General features: G+C 41.8%; 1 long non-coding RNA gene across 1 annotated transcript; it reads right to left on the bottom strand.

The window, feature by feature from the left end:
- Nucleotides 1-1608: 1608 nt before the first annotated feature.
- LOC140504286 (uncharacterized) lies at nucleotides 1609-16133 on the bottom strand. The gene is made up of 5 exons (XR_011967042.1): nucleotides 15810-16133; nucleotides 14641-14732; nucleotides 13142-13210; nucleotides 11774-11803; nucleotides 1609-1875 (listed from the first exon to the last, which is right to left on the bottom strand). It is a non-coding gene; the product is annotated as an uncharacterized lncRNA (long non-coding RNA).
- Nucleotides 16134-16567: the final 434 nt, after the last annotated feature.

The following is a 16567-nucleotide window of genomic DNA, read 5'->3' as shown; positions in this document are numbered from 1 at the left end:
TTTCAGGGTCAGTAAAACCTTCTTTTGAAAGTTTTTGCCATTTTTTGTTTATTTTAACTGACATTTAATATACTTATTATAAATGGTCATGTAGTGAATATAACTCAGTCAGTTATGTGTGGAATACATATGTTCAGGGGAACACTATTTAACTCGTAGCTTGCTTACATACACACACACATAAATATACATATATGTATATATACACACCCATGTACATATAAACACATTTTATTTTGTTGGGGGTTTTTTCTTCCCAAGTTCAAGTCAATGATTTAGTGGCAGAGGGAGATTGCCTGTGACACAAAATGGCTGTGTTATTCTAGGCAAGTTACATAACCTCTCTGTGCTCCCAAGCAAAGAAAGTGCTGGCCTGCATTCATAAAGGGAATTTCTTCACCAAGAATTTCCTTTTATCCATGAAATCATAGGTCTAATCCCTGTCTCTAATTGCTGCAAAACTTGGAGAAATCATTGTGTACAGAATATTTTATTTTTTCTTGGTGCTTGCAGTTAATGCTGACATACGTGGACCTCCCCAGTGTCCCCAAATATCTGTAGCAGGTACCTAGAGCCCCCAGGATTCTACATCCAAATGGAAGGCTCTCCTTCTTCCCTTCAGGCAGTCCTATTTGGATGAGCCTCAAGCTGCTACTGCCCACCCAATTTCTCTACCCCACCCTTTCCTTTCCCTCCTCACTGGCCCCACCTTCCACCTGCAGCTACAAGCTGTCTCTGGTGAGGAACCTGTTTCCACACCTGCCAGACAGGTTTGGGTGAGGCAGAGTTGGTGGGTGGGGGAGCAGTGCTCCACAGACAGATCTTTCAACTTTAGAGATTCTATTTGAAGTCACACACACACACACACACACACACACACACACACACACACACACACACACACACACAAACACACGCGCGCGCGCACGAGCACTGTCCTGCCCGCTTGGTCCCCCACTTACATCAGGTGACTCCTTTCCTGTACTATCTTTCCTAGTAATATTCCTTTCTCCCCAAGGCAAACCAGGCTACTTCCCTCCAGAACTCTTTTCTTCTCACTGAAAGCTACTGAATTTGTGATCCCATAGTACAGTTCTGCAGATAGTCAGTTAATTATCAGCATATCCCAATTCTGAATAGGGGAGACAAGCAAATATATCATCAATGCCTAGACGAGATATGCAGCGTTTACAAAGGGGTGTCAAATAAACCCACGTGAGGGTGACAATCCATAGATTAGAAATGCCTGGAGGGGTGGGAATGTGTCTCATCCAAATCTCAAAATGTCTGGTGTGCTTAGTCCAACATTCTACAGAGAACTAATGGTAAGCCCCAAACATGAAAAACACCAGTTATTAGGAAGAGAAACGCTTGTTGACTGACTTACTGAGAGAGGTCAAGAGTCAATGTAAAGTAGATGTGATCTCTGTCGTGCCAAAGAGTCACTCCCCTTGGCACAGCAATGAAGGGGAAGAAGATGTGAAGGTATCAATAACGTTAACTCTCTCTTAATCACCATTTCACCCTCAGGTCCTCCTCTCTCTGTTTTCCTAGGTTTCTGTGTGCATCGCACCCAGGTGGTCTTATAATAGTGACTGAGAGGGGGCGTTTGTGGGGAACAAAGTAAGAGCCATTTATTTTTTTTTTCAACTAAAGGGAGTAGAGGCTCCTTTTGGAAATGTTGGTCCAGAATCCAAAGTTTGTATCCTTGTCCCATCTGCATTTTGGTGCTGGCCAGCTCTCATGCCTGGAATGCACATTCTGCTTTCCTCTTCCTACTAGAATCCCTGGTTCCCTTCAAAACCCAGTTCGAGGACCATCTTCTACATGAAGCATTTCTTGATTTTCTCATTCCCAGTTGCTACTATCTTTTCCCTATCAATGAAAAGAACCTTTTATTAACTATACAGAAATTTTGCATATATTTATATGTGTAAGTACATATAAAAATATATGCAAAATTTATGTATTTATATTTATAAATTATATATTTATATATGTTTCCTCAGTTAAACCCCCAACAGAATGTAAACTTCTTGAGTCCAGGAACTATTTTTTTCTATTTGCTGGTTTTTGTAAATGCAACACCTTGTACATTGCCTAGCACATAATGGGTACCTGATGAATGTTTTTTAATTGATTGATCATCAAGATGTGACCCCTAAAGACCTGGAGGAAATTCCTCTCTGCTCAAGGGTTATTTGTAACATATTAGAAATCAACAAGGAAGCATTGCACTGTCTGGGACACAAATCATGTTAGAACTAGGAGGGAGGGAGAGAGAGAGAGAGAGAGAGAGAGAGAGAGAGAGAGAGAGAGAGAGAGAGAGAGAGAGAGAGAGACAGAGAGAGAGACAGAGAGACAGAGAGACAGAGAGAGAGACAGAGAGACAGAGACAGAGAGAGAGAGGGAGACAGAGGGAGAGGGAGGGAGAGTTTTGAGATCACTTCATTTTACAGACAAAGAAATTGAGGTCCAGGGAAATACAGTAAATTGGACAGTTCCCCTTGCTAATGAGGGGAAAGGTTGGGATTGGAACTCAGGGATTCAGATCCTAAGTATAATGTTCTTTTTTTCTTTTCCTTTTTCCTTTTCCTTTTTTAAAAAAATGATGAGTTTCACATTGCTCTTTCCAGGACACCGCACTGACTCTTCCTACACAGAACCCATCCGGTCTCTCCTCTCCCCCACCCACTAACTCTACATCTCTTTGTTTAACTGCCTCTAAATAGGGTGGGGTAGCCTTCTTAAACCAAGCCAGCCACAGGTTCAGGAACAGATTAGGGACTAGGAATAAACAAGCAGTTAGAGAGCAGACAATGGCCAGATGCCATATAGGGACACATCTAAATATGACTTTTTATAAATGTACATGTTTTCTATGCCAGAAAATGTTGCCCTTCTTGACCTGCAGGTATTTATACTGTGACACATCATAAGTACATTACAGCAACTGCTCAAAGCCTCCTGTGGACAGTGACACAGGGACTCAGTTTTAAGCCCTTGACTAAGATACACAAATGCCATGCCCTGTCTCCTGGGTTATGTGGCCAGGAGCTCAGAGCTTACTTGTTGCTCTTTCTCCCTCTCCCAGGAAGGGTAGACTGGGCAAATTCCCCTTTCACAATTAGAGTCCTATTGTCCTTACGTGGGAGGGCTCAGCCCAGCCTTCTGAAGTGTAGAGGATTTTCTCTTCCCTAGTCCCCCCCCTCCCACTTTATTCTCCCACAAATTCTAGGCTTACCAGAGTTTTGCAGAACATCTGGCCTTGAAGGTAATAACTACCATTTATATGGCACACAGAGACACAGGCATACACACGTACGCATGTGGTTTGCAAAGTGCTTTAGGTATATTATCAGATTTTGCCCTCTCAACTCTGGGAGGTAGGCACTATTATCATCCCCATTTTATAGCTAAAGAAACTGAAGCTGAGAGGATGAGGAACTTGTTCAGACACAGATGATAAATGTCTGAGGCAGGACTAGCACTTAGACTTCAAGTCTAGTGTCCTCTCCAGTTGCTGGGGTTCCTTTCACCCCACCCACCCACTGCCGATGTCCCAGACAGAAGTGGACAAGTATTCTGAGGGGAGCACTTGTTTTTAAGTCCTGTGCAAAGCCAGATTCCCATGGCCAATCTCTCTAGACTGACATGCAGAATCCGAAGGGGTCTTTCCAGCCCACCCCTACTCCTCCCTTCCTGCCAGTCTGGAGTATCAAACGTTCCAACAATGAAACTAAGGCCTGTGCCAATGAAGTATGCAGATGGCCTCAGGTGAGAAACGGAGTTCCTTGGCAGATGTGGCTGTGAGTAGGACTGGCTGTGGGTGTTGGCAGTAGGAAAGAAAGCCAGTCCTCCCTGGAGCTTATTGGTCTGTTTATAAGAAGCCATACCAGGAGAAAGAAATAGGCTCAAGATACATTGCTGCTCCATCCTCTTCTGGAATATGTCCAAGGTGACAGTTTCCTCCCAGATCTTTACCTTACTACTTTCTAAAGGAGTCTCCTCTGCCACCTCCCTTGGGTGACTGCTTTCAGGATGGCCTAACCAGTCCTATATCCTGCCCATAGCCCAAATTCAATGCATTCTCCTGTCACCTCCACCTACATATCCTTGGCAGTCCAACCCAAATATCACTCCTCCACGAAACCTTCTCTGAGCTTCCCCACCCCAAAGAGAAATCACCTTTTCTTCCTAGAACCTCACACTGTACTTCATTCTGTTCTGATTAGGTTCTCACTGGTATCACAGTTATTTGTTCCTGTCCCATTGCCCTTCACCCACCACTAGAATATAAATTCAATGAAATCGGTGCCCTGGGTTTTGGAATAATAGTACATTGGTTCAAATTCCTGCCATTTGGTAACCTGTGTGACTTTGAAAAGATCACCTAAATTTCTGTCTTTATTTCCTCATCTGTCATGGGAGAGGGCTGGAATCAGATGTCCTTGAACATCCCTTCTAGTGTTAAATCTGTGACCCTAACATAGTGCTCTGTGTCCTTTGCACTTAGCAAGTACTTGGTAAATTGTAAGTGCTTAATACTTGCCTGTTAACTGATTAAATGACTGACTTCTCTGCACTTTGTAGTATTTAATAAGGGTTTTATTGAATTAGACATTTACCTGCCTCTCATTTCCTGGCATCTTCTCAAAGCTTACTATAGAGAAAGGTGGGCTACAGGCCCATAGAACCCAGCTCCAAGTGGGTAGGAATTGAAGATCGTTCTCTTCCCATGGAGCTTCTGCAAGCTTGTTAGTGGCTAATGGGTCTATCACACCCCAAAGTTGGGAAATGTTATGAGCAACTCTAACCCCAGATGCCTAGTCTGTGGGACATTTACTTTACTATTCCTTACTTTACACTATTCCATTTAGGCACTGAAGTGATGGCCAAGCACCCCATTTTCCCCACTGTGGAAGACACTGAATATAAGGCTGAAGAGAATGGAGTATGCATGCTCTTCTTATCTTGGTTGCCTTCTCATTTAGCTCCAGCCCAATAGCCTCTCTCAGGAATTACTCTAATCTGAGCCCCTACCCCAGCACAGAAAAGTAAACAATTCTGAGAGTAAACACATTCCTAATAGAGACATTCCAAGACTCCCAGGTATTGGAACAATGCAGTCATGGAGTTGAGGTCTGGGGTCAGACTGGATGGCAAGCTATGTGGTATTGGAATAGGGAGTGTTGGTAGACCCTCAGTTCCGTGTGGTTGGGGCAAGGAAGACAAGTGCCTGTCAAAAGAAGGGGAAAGGCAACACAGCTGTAGGTGAAGTGTCCCAAGGACACTGATCATTTATTCATTCAGCATTTGCTGAGTGCCTGTTATATGCTAGGCACTGTGGGGGACAGATCTGTAAGAGGCGTTCCTGACTTCCCTGCCCAAATACCACTTGCTATCCTTACCTTTGCATTCCAACCCAGCCACCTCTTCAGAAAAATATTTGAACTCAGCTTTGGAGTTTACCCCTGGCCCTTCAGGGACTGGGGAAGAGGAGGTAGGACTTAAGAAGGTACAGATACGGTTGCTACCTTGTTGAAATTTTGCCTGCCAACAGAAAATTTCCCTGACATTCCATGAAGATTTCTCTACCACACCCCACTGCCTCCAGATGCCACCTAGCTGAAGAAGATATCGTAATCTGAGGCCTTACACTTATCAGAGTTTTGTCCAAAGTGTGAATGCAACTATTGAGCAGTCCCCAAGCTAGGCTGACATTTAAAAGGGAGTAAGTGATCCAGATTTCTTGCCCCGACAAGCAGGTATTGAGACAGAAGACTCTGACTTGACAATAGATAAAAAGATACCAAGAGAACATCGAGCTTGCCTTTAATGAGTTCAAATCACCAAGCTCTGACAAATTGGGTACAGTACAGTTCTTTCAGTACAGGGTACTGAAAGAACAAACAGATATCATAGTTGAATCAATCACTGATCTTGATGCCTTTGAAGGCATCTAGATGGTCCAATGGATAAAGGAATGGGCCCAGAGTAAGAAAAATTTAAATTCAAATCTAGCCTCAGAGATTTCCTAGTTGTGTGATTCAGTTTAAGTCACTCAACCTCTACCTGTCTCAGTTTCCTCAACTGTTAAATGGGGATAATATGATCCTCATAAGGTTGTTAGGAAAATCCATTGAAATAATATTTGTGAACTGCTTGCATAGAATAAGCATTTGATAAATGTTTCTTCTCTTCGAAAAATGGTAATAGATTTATAAATTGAGAAGCAACAAATATTGGGAGAGAGCAAATATTTTCCTGATCTTCAAAAACAGGATAGAAATAAATTTGTGAACTATATATAGATCAGTGAGTTTGATTTATTATTAAAGGGATGGCTAGTGAACAACAAAATGTGGCAAGTCCTCAAAGAGATGGGAATAGCCAATCATCTTACTTATCTCCAAAGGAAGCTGTGTGCCAGTCAAGAAGCAATAGTTAGAACTGAACATGAAACAACTGATTGGTGTAAGATCGGAAAAGGAGTATGACAGGGCTGTATATTGTCTGCTTATGTATTTGACATATGCAGAATACATCATATGAAATGCCAGGTTGGATAAATCAAAAGCTGGAATTAAGGTGCCTGGGAGATATGACAACAATCTCAGATATACAAATGATACCACTTTGATGGCAGAAAGTGAAGGGGAATTAAGAAGTATCTTGATGATAATGAAAGAGTTGAGTGTGAAAACTGGCTTGAAGTTTAACATGAAAAAACAACAAACACAACTAAGATCTTGGCAACTGGTAGACCCTCTTTACTTCTTGGCAAGTAGAGGGAGAAGAAATGGAAGCAGTGTCAGATTTTATATTCTTGGGTTCAAAGATCACTTCAGAGGGTGACTGCAGCCATGAAATTAAAAGATGCTTGCTCCTCAGAAGGAAAACTATGGCAAATCTGCACAGTATACTAAAAAGCAGAAACTTCACCTTGCCTACAAGGATCTGTATAGCCACAGCCATGGTTTTTCCAATAGCAATGCATTACTGTGAGAGTTGGACTATAGGGAAAGCTGAGCACCACAAAACTGAGCCTTTCTAATTGTGGTACTAGAGAAAACTTATAGAGAGTTCCTTGGGCAACAAATATCAAATCAGTCAATACCTAAAGAAATGAATTCAGGTTATTCACTGGAAAGTCAAATACTGAAGCTGAAGCTTAAGTGCTTTGGTCACATAAAGAGAACACGGGACTCATTGGAAAAGACCCTGATATTAGGCAAGATTGAAGGCAAAAGGAAAAGGGGAGGGCAGAAGATGAGATGATAGTGTCATGGAAGTAACAAGAATGAATTTGGACAGACTTCAAGAGATAGCGGAAGAAAGAAGAGCCTGGCTTGCTGTGGTTCATGGAGTCACAAAGAGTCTGGTATGACTGCACAACTGAACAACCACAAAAGTGAACAGCTAGAAAAGGAAGCAGTGATCATAAATAATCTGCATGTCTTCATCAACAACAGGTCAAGTCAGGCTAGCTTTATTTCTTCTTCTAACAATGGCATTAGACTGGTAGATAGGGGAATGTTGTAGACAGTCTACAAGGATTTTAGCAATACATTTGACAGAGTATCTCATAATATTCTTGTGGGCAAGGTGGAGAGATGTGGGCTGGATATCAGTGTAATTAAGTAGATTTGGAACTGACTGAATGGCTAGATATAAAGAGTAGTCATTATTAGGTCTATGCCAATGGAGAAGAAGTCTCTACTGAAGTGCTTTAGGTTCCGTGTTTAGCTCTGTGCTATTTGATATTTTTTATCCTTGATATGAATGAAGGTATAGATGACATGATTATCCAATCTACAGATGACATGAAGCTTAAAGGACACTTGAAGACAGTCAAAATCCAAAAAGTTGCACCAATCTAACAAGATGAAATGAAATTGCGGGAAAAAATAAAAATCTTACACTTAGATTAAAAAAAAAATTCAGTCTTACATATAGAAGATGAGGGAGGTATGGATTAAGAGCAGTTCAGAGATTTTAGTGGAATGCAAAGTCATTATGTATCAACAGTATGATATTGCAGCCAACAGTGTCAATGACTACGTTAAGAAGAAGCACAGTGTCTAGGGAGTATTCTCTTCTCTATGTTTTTTGTGATGTTGTTCTTTTGTGGCTAAAGGACCCATGGCAGGCTCTTTAGCTGTGGTTATACTACAAGTTCTTTTCCTAGGCTCTCTTCTTTCTTTATACTCTTGCTTGGTGCCTTAATCAGATCCTATGGGCTCAGTTATCTGTCTTTTTTTTGCAGATGACTCTAAGATCTATATATCCAGCCCTAGTCTCTCTCCTGAGTTTCAGTCTCAAATCATGAACTACTATTTAGGAATCTCAACCCAGATGTGCCATAGACAAACTCAGACTCATTATGTTTAAAATAGGACTCATTACCTTTTCCCCAAAACTCATCCATCTTCCAAATTATTCTACTGCTATTGAAAAGGGCAGCTAGGTGGTGCAGTAGATAGAGCACCAGTGCAGGAGTCAGGAGGACCTGAGTCCGAATCTCACCTCAGGAGCCTGGTCTGAACTGAGAGGAAGAACACACAGTGGGGTGGGGGTAGGAGGGAAAGGAGGGAGGCAGGCACGTGGGGATCAGACATGGGAATGAACAAGAGAGGATGGGCATGGGGACAGATATTTGGTACCACATGGGACAGATGGAAGACATGGGGCTAGATACAAGGAGGGTGGGCAGAGTGGGACAAAATTTCCTTCCTTAAGACAGGAGGTCTCAAGCCCCCAGTCTTGTGGTGGAGGCAAGGTAGGTTTTGTGTGTGTATGTGTGTGTGTGTGTATGTGTGTGTGTGTGTGTGTGTGTGTGTGTGTGTGTGTTTGGGATGTGTGGGGGTACAGAGTATGAGGCAAGGGTCAGGAATGGAGAGAGAAAGCACAGTACTGTTAAGTTAATATAGTTTTTTTTGAATGTGAATTTCTTTCAGAATTCTTGTAGAGTTGAATTTACAATAATGTAATTTATGTAAAGTGAGAACTGTCTGTAGTTAATGTTATCTTTCCTATCAGAATGTAAACTCTTTGAGAGCAAGGCCTGTTTCATTTTGGTCTTTGTATCCTCAGAACTTAGCACACTCCTTTGCACTGTAGTAAGTTCTTAATAAATGCTGAATGAGCCCATGGTCTCTGCTGCTGGAGAGGCTGAGGCTGGTGGGATCACTTCAGTTTAGGAGTTCTAAGCTGCACCAGGGCTAAAGCCAATCTGGTGTCTCAATTAAGTCTACTACCAGTATGATGAATCCCTGGGAACAGGGGGCCCACCACACTGTCTAAGGATCTGGGCAAACTGACCCCAGTTGAAAAATAGAGTAGATGAAAGTTGTTGTCTTGATCAATATTGGGATCAGGCTGCTAAGCCTCCATGCTGGGGGAGATTGGGAGACCCAGTCTTAAAACAAGCAACATCAACAAAATTAATTGTTGACTGATAGATTGAGTGCTACACTCTACCTTGGTTTGACTGTGCCTGGAATATTGTGTTCAATTTGGGGTGCCACATTTTAGGAAGGATGAGCTGGAGTGCATATCTAGAGGAGTGTGAAGGGTCTTGAAATCATGCCATATGAAGATTATTTGTAGAAGCTGGAATGTTGATCCTAGAAAAGAGGAGACTTGGAAAGAACATGGTAGCTGTCTTTGAATATTCGAAGGGCTGGCATATGGAAAATGGATTAAACTTTCTGGACCCAGAGGGCAGGATGGAGAGCAACGAGTGGAGTTAGATATAGACTTGAAGGCCGGAAACAACTCTTAACAATTAGGGTTTTCTCAAAGTTGAATGAGCTGCCTTAGAAGGTAGTAGGTCACTAGAGATCTTCAAGCCAAAAACAAACAAACAAAAAACACACAATGGTTATTGGTTGGACATGCTACAGAGGGGATTCCTTTGGAGATATAAGTTGGAGTGTATCAATCAATCAATCAACAAGTGTTTATTTTGTGCCTTCAATATGTCAAGCTTTGCAAATTGTACATGGCCTCTGAGGTCCCTTCCTGATCTGAGCTTCTATGTAGTTAGAATGAAGACTCCACTCCCCACCCAAGTCCTTAGCAACATTCTCTTTGGGTCTAGGTATCAGCAGTAGAATTCTCTTCCAAGCCCAGCTTCCTACTGCTAATGATTTTGATGTCCCTTAGCAACCAGCTACTCTTCCTCTCTCTTATTTCTTCCCCATTCACTGTCCCTACTAGTCATCGGACACCTCTTGGACACATAACTAGAACAAACTCTAGCCTCTTCCTCCCATATTCTGAGCAACTGTCTCCAAAGACTCCCATCCCAAACCCCCTGAAGATGAGAGACCACAGTGGTATGGCATAAAGACTACAGCTTGTAAGAATTATAGGTCTTCCAAGAAACACAATAAGTCAAAAAACTCAAGTTCCATAAGTAAGAAATAATAAAAGAAAGCTGCCCAGAACTTCTAATCACAAAAACAACAAAAAAGTGCCGATGGAAAAACTCCACAGATTATCTCCAGGAAAACAATAACAATGACAAAAACTCTAAAACAAAACTGAACTCTAGGGTCCAAACTCTAAGATAGTGGTTAGATTAAACAATTCTAATGAGGAAACACAACTTTGAGCTAGAAGATCCAGCTCTGTCACTTGCTAGCTATGTTGCTTTAGGTCTTACTTCCTTCATCTGTAAATGAGAGAGGAATAAGCATTTATTAAGCACTTACTATATGCCAGATGCTATGCATACAAATTTATCTCATCTGATCCTCACAATCCTACTAAATAGCTGCTATTAATATCCCCATTTTACAGGAGAGGAAAATGAGGCAGATAGAAGTTAAGTGACTTGCCTAGAGTCACATAGATAGGAAGTGTTTGAGGCTGTATTGGAGGTCAGGTATTCCTGATTACAAGTCCATCATTCTATCCACTGCTACATCTAGATGTCTAGAAAGGGTTGAACTAGATGGAGGAGTTTATAACTTGTGATCCATGAACTTTTAAATAAACCATTTTGATAACTATTTTACTACCACTGGTTTCCTTTATAATCTGATGTTACGTTTTATGCATTTAACAGTATTTTGAGACAAAAGAAGTGAAGTTTCTGGTCTAAAGAATCTCTCATGTCCCTTGCCTCTCTGTCATATTCCATGAATTTATGATTCTATGAGAGAGAGAGAGAGAGAGAGAGAGAGACATCTGCAATTTTCCATGTGGGAAAGCTGCCACCTAGGATGACCCCGCCCTTTACTCCCTTCAACTTAAAATGCAAAAGAGAAAATCTCTTCCGGAAGTTGTCAAATGGTCCTGCCCACTCTTCCTTCTCTGGATTTGGCATGGGTCTTTACTCTCTCAGAGCTCTGCATCCTATTGTGAGTCACAATGGAACCTGGAACTCCAGTGGTAGGTCTCTCAGGGAGACCAGAGCAGTGGAAAGAAGGAAGGAGGAAAGGTGTTAATGATGAATGCATTGCTGCAGTCAGGTTTATCCTGAAACCCCAGTGGGAGATGCAGAGCAGAAATGCTTTCATTCCCTATCTCTAGGACCAGCATGTTAATTTGGGATAGGCAACAGGGTTCAATGGGACAACACAAGATAGAGTCATTGGATCTGGGTTGGAATACCAGTTCTGCTTATGACATTGGACAAATCAATTCATTTCTCTAGGTCTCAGTTTCCTCATGTGTAAAATGAGAGAATTAGACTAGATTAGTGGGGTTTTTTGGAGCAAGAAGAACACTTATCAACATGAAAAAATTTGCAGAATTTTACCTCTTAGGAGAGTAGCTGTGTCTTTGTTACCTGTTGGTTGAGAAAATACATAGAAGTAATAAGAAATTCAGAAGCAAGGAACAAACAGGGCAATTTTGTTACTATAAAATTTAAAATACATTAAGAAATAAACTACCTAATAGAAGCTTATTGTTTCATATATAATCTTCCCTTTTAGTCTTTGAATATTGAAATGAGCATGTGTTCATGACTTAAATTCATAAGGAAAAAAATTAAACTAGAACCAAATATAAACCTTTCATAATAACTTCAAGTGATTCTCTCCCCTCAACCACCATCTAGGGGTCCACAGACCACAAGTAAGAAACCACTGAACTAAATGATCTATAAGATCTCTTCCACCTCTAAATGTTACTACTTTCTAAGGGCCAGGTTAAGGTATAATTACGAAGTACAGAAAGGTCCCCTCACACTTTGATATCTCATCAAAGATTGACACTCTAAAACCTATTTGTCCTGCAGAAACCTAGTACTTCACTCTGTGGAATTTTTGTTACACAGAAGCCATGAATACTTTATGAGAGATAGTGTGACTTTGTGGATAGCAGGCTGGCCTTGGAGTCAGGATTTGGGTTCTAGCCCTGCCTCTGATATATTCTAGCTGGGTGACAACTTGGAATCAGGAAGAACTAGGTTCGAATTCTGATTCAAACACTTCCTAGCTTTGTGACCCTGAGCAAGTCACATAACCTGTATCAGTCTCTATTTCCCCATCTGTAAAATGAATATAATAATTGTACCTACTTCAAAGAGTTGTTGTAAGAGTCAAACAAGATAATACATAAAAAACCCTTTGCAAACTTTGGAGGCACATATAAATGCTGTATATCATAATTGTGACTATGATTATTAACTTCTCGGTACCCTGGACAACTCTCTAAACCAATAAGTTGCCGGTGAGTTGCATAAATGCAAGAAATTTCCATACTGGGAGTGCCCCATGCTAATGACATCATAGATCTGCAGCAACAAAACAATTATTTTATAGTAATGTTGCATTGAGATCCATGTATCTAATATTGTGCACGCATTTCAGGTCAAAATTGTATTGCCTTTGACCAAAGGTTGTTCTGAGACTTACAAAGAGTATGTCCTCATCTATACTCTCAGGAATGGAAGTACATGAGAGCACATATGGGAAGACTGTGTTTAGAGACTCAGGAAAGGAAATGAATTGTGCTCAATTCCTTCCTGGACCTTTGTATAGCCACGGAGATAATTTGTTCTTTTTTAAGCAGCTGTAAGCCCAGGGATGGGAGACCTTTGGAGAGTGGTACCACACCCCGTGGTACCCTTATTCCCCTTTTATTTTTCCCATATCCCAGCCATGTCGTTCCCCATTCTCACCCCCATACAGCTTGTCCTCTCCTCTTCTTCCTCATTACGTTTCTGCTTTGTTATCTGCTTCTGGGATCCCTAGTTTGTCACAGTTGGAAGGAAAAAATAATTGTCCTGACTGATGTCCTCAAACCAAAGGTCACAGGATGATAGGATACATAATTAATCATCTGGGCAAATCTCTTTCCTATCTCAGGCTGCAATGATCCTCTTTAGCTATGATATGAAATGGAGACTGGCCAATTTCTTCTCTTTCCCACCTCTCCCTATTCTCCCCCTTCTCAAGACAATTACTTAGACTAGAACTTCCTTGTCCGAACCTTCCTGTGTAAACCCAACCCAATTTCTAACCTTCAACCAGAAGACATAATTTCTTAACTATTTAGATGATTATGTATTTTGGTTGATGGTGCTTTTATTGTCTGACCCCTCCTTTATCTTCTAATACCTTTATTGTTAATGAGCTCATGCTTCCCTCTGTTGTACCCACCCTTCTTCCTATTTCCCCATTCTCTGGTCTCAAAGTAAACCCATGTGTCCTTACAGTAAATACTGATTTCAAATATATGAAGAGTTGTTATATGGTAGAAGGATTAGATATTCTGCCTGGCCCCAGTGGGAAGAATTTAGACCGATTGGTGGGAAATTTAGGCAGCCTAATTTTGGCTCAATATAAGAAATAATTTCCTAGTAGAGTTGCCCAGAAATGGAAATAACTTCCACATCAGATCATGAATTCTATATCACTAAAGGTATTTCAACAAAGGCAGATGACCATTTATGAGGAGTACTATAGAAGAGATGAATACATTAAAAATGGGGTTGAGTTGGATAATTTTTAGGGTCCCTTTCATTTTCAAGATCCCATGCTTCTAAAGTGTTAGGAATTTAATGTGCTATCATCCTGGGGGCATTTGTAGTAATAGGAAGAAGAAGGAGAAGGAGGAAAAGAAGAAGAAGGAGGAGGAAAAGAAGACGAAGAAGAGGGAGAAGGAGAAGGAGAAAAAGGAGGAGGAGAAGAACAAGAAGAAGGGGAAGAAGAACAAGAAGAAGGAGAAGAAGATGAAGAAAAAGAAGAGGAAGAAGAAGAAGAAGAAGGAGGAGGAGGAGGAGGAGGAGGAGGAGGAGGAGGAGGAGGAGGAGGAGGAGGAGGAGGAGGAAAAAGAGAAGAGGAAGAAGAACAAGAAGAAAAAGGTTTTGTTGGAATCAATTTCTAATAGTGGAATTTCAGGCATCTTAAAGAAATGGTAGTAAAACTGATTGAAGCATTCCCCTTTCCTATTAACTAAAGCACCAAGCACTCCTGATATACCCTGTTTGGAGTACTTTCAGTACTCAAGAGGACAGTCATTGATTTTCATCCACTGCTCTGGAGCCACCATTTCCCTTGACTCTCCCCTCACCAAGCCAAAATTAATCACATGCATAATAGTAAGGCAAAGGACCAATGCTTGAATGCAATGTAAAATAAATATCGAGGAGTTATATTAAGAAGAGAATACTCTTACCATTCATTTTCCGAAGTTGACACCTTCTTACAAATGTCTACTGACTGCATTTAGTTCTTATTCAACAACCCTGGGCTTATCTTGCTGCCTCCCTAACACAAGAGGAGAAATATTCAAGTAACTCATGGCAGGATGTTAGGTTAGTAGCAGCAGTGCTGGATAAGACAGGCTTCTTGGCATAGTACTGTAGGCTGGAACATTCACAGTAAGGTGTCATCATGGGAACCAAGAGGGTTACAGGGACTGATGTTGCCTCCCAACATAGCAAGCCAATGAATAGGAATGTCAGTCTGTCATTTCTTCCTTATCTCCTTCCTAGTTCTCTTTTCTCAGTACCCTAGGCTATCTTCTCCCTCTGCAACGTTCTTATAGCACTTAAAAAACAACTGGGTGAAACATCAGTTGCTAGGCTCCATACAGGCTTTTGGGCATATAAAGAATGGTATGATGGTACCCATGGCCAGACCCATCCCCATCACACTACCAAAATTACAGATAATTATATGCTCCTTTAGATCATCACTATCCTCATTGACCGGTATTTATTAAACACTCTCTACGTGCTAAGTACCAGGAAAAGGCAAAAAACCGTCCCTGCCCTCAAGGAGCTCACTTCGAATGGGGAAAATGACATGCAAACAACCATGTTCATACATAACACACATGCATATATACATATATGCACATGCATGTGCACCCATAAATATAGAATAAATAGTAGATAACTCTCAGAACGAAGGCAGGGAGGCATGAGGTGGGAAGAAGGAGCAACTTCTGTCTCCTGAAGAAGGCGGGATTGATTGGAGTTTTAAAGGAAGCTAGGGAAACTGCTGGCAGAGGTGAAGAAAGAGCATTCCAGGAACTACGGACAGCCATAGAGGTTAAGGTGGAATAACCATCCCTCAGGTCAAGTTGAGGGTCAGGTGAATGCCTAGGGGATAAGAGGATGCCCACAACTCTTTCCATCCCTCCAGGGAAACTAGATCAATCAAGATCTGACAGAAAATCCCTGCTTTTAGGAAGTTTAATAATCCAGAAGATTCCCAGGGCTCTAGTTTTGCAAGTGAACACAATTGAAGACTCAGATATCCTATCATCCAGCTGGCCCAGCTCCCTTTCCCCCCTCTTCTCCAATTCATAAAACGCAAGATTTGCTGACACAAGATTACCTTCTCTCTTTCTCTTTGAGCTACGTGCCCTACACCAGTTCCAAGACGTTCTGTAATGTTCAGGTTTAAACAGAGGGGAGGGAACCTGGCTCCTCCCAGGGCTGAGGCGCGCTTTGCCTCGCTCTCCCCGAACCTCCTTAGCACAATGGGGAGGAAGGAGAGACAAAGTCTAAGTTAAGTGCTTCTTGGCAGCTGGCTCCAGCAAAGCAGGTTACCTGTTCTCCCTCCATTCTCTCCTTTGCCTGACTCCTCCCTCATCCTCCACCGCAAGCCCAGTGCATTTTGATTTTGAAGTTTTGTTTGGAATTACATCTTCTGCCTCTTTTCGCCTCCCAGCCACTAGGATCAGCGCCACTAGCCCAACATAGACCAGCTGCTTTGGTGAGGACCACAAGGAAGGAGAGGTGGAGGGCTGGCTTCCAAATTTGCTCTTAATATTTATTCTGAACCCCAAAGTCGCTGCATGCAGCTTCCTTACCCCTCCAAGACAATCACCTCACCCTTGCTCGTTTCTTTAAGTAGCTCCAGTCTGATGTGCACATCTCCTAGCTCCACTGTGGTGGATATCAGAGGACACAGATTTACAATTAAAGGGGTTTTAGAAGCCATTGAGTCCAGCTCCCTCATTTTACAGTGGAAGAAACTGAAGCACAGAGACGTTCACTACTTTACTCAGGGTCACACAGCCAGCAAGTGTCCAGCCTGGAGATAGGATTTGGAGGCAGATTCTCTAGACTCCAGGCCAGGCTGTATGCCAT

This window comes from Notamacropus eugenii, chromosome 1 (assembly GCF_028372415.1).
Source record: "Notamacropus eugenii isolate mMacEug1 chromosome 1, mMacEug1.pri_v2, whole genome shotgun sequence".
Lineage (NCBI taxonomy): Eukaryota > Metazoa > Chordata > Mammalia > Diprotodontia > Macropodidae > Notamacropus > Notamacropus eugenii.
The sequence above is the reverse complement of the archived record's forward strand: the minus strand, read 5'-3'. Positions and strand labels throughout refer to the sequence as shown.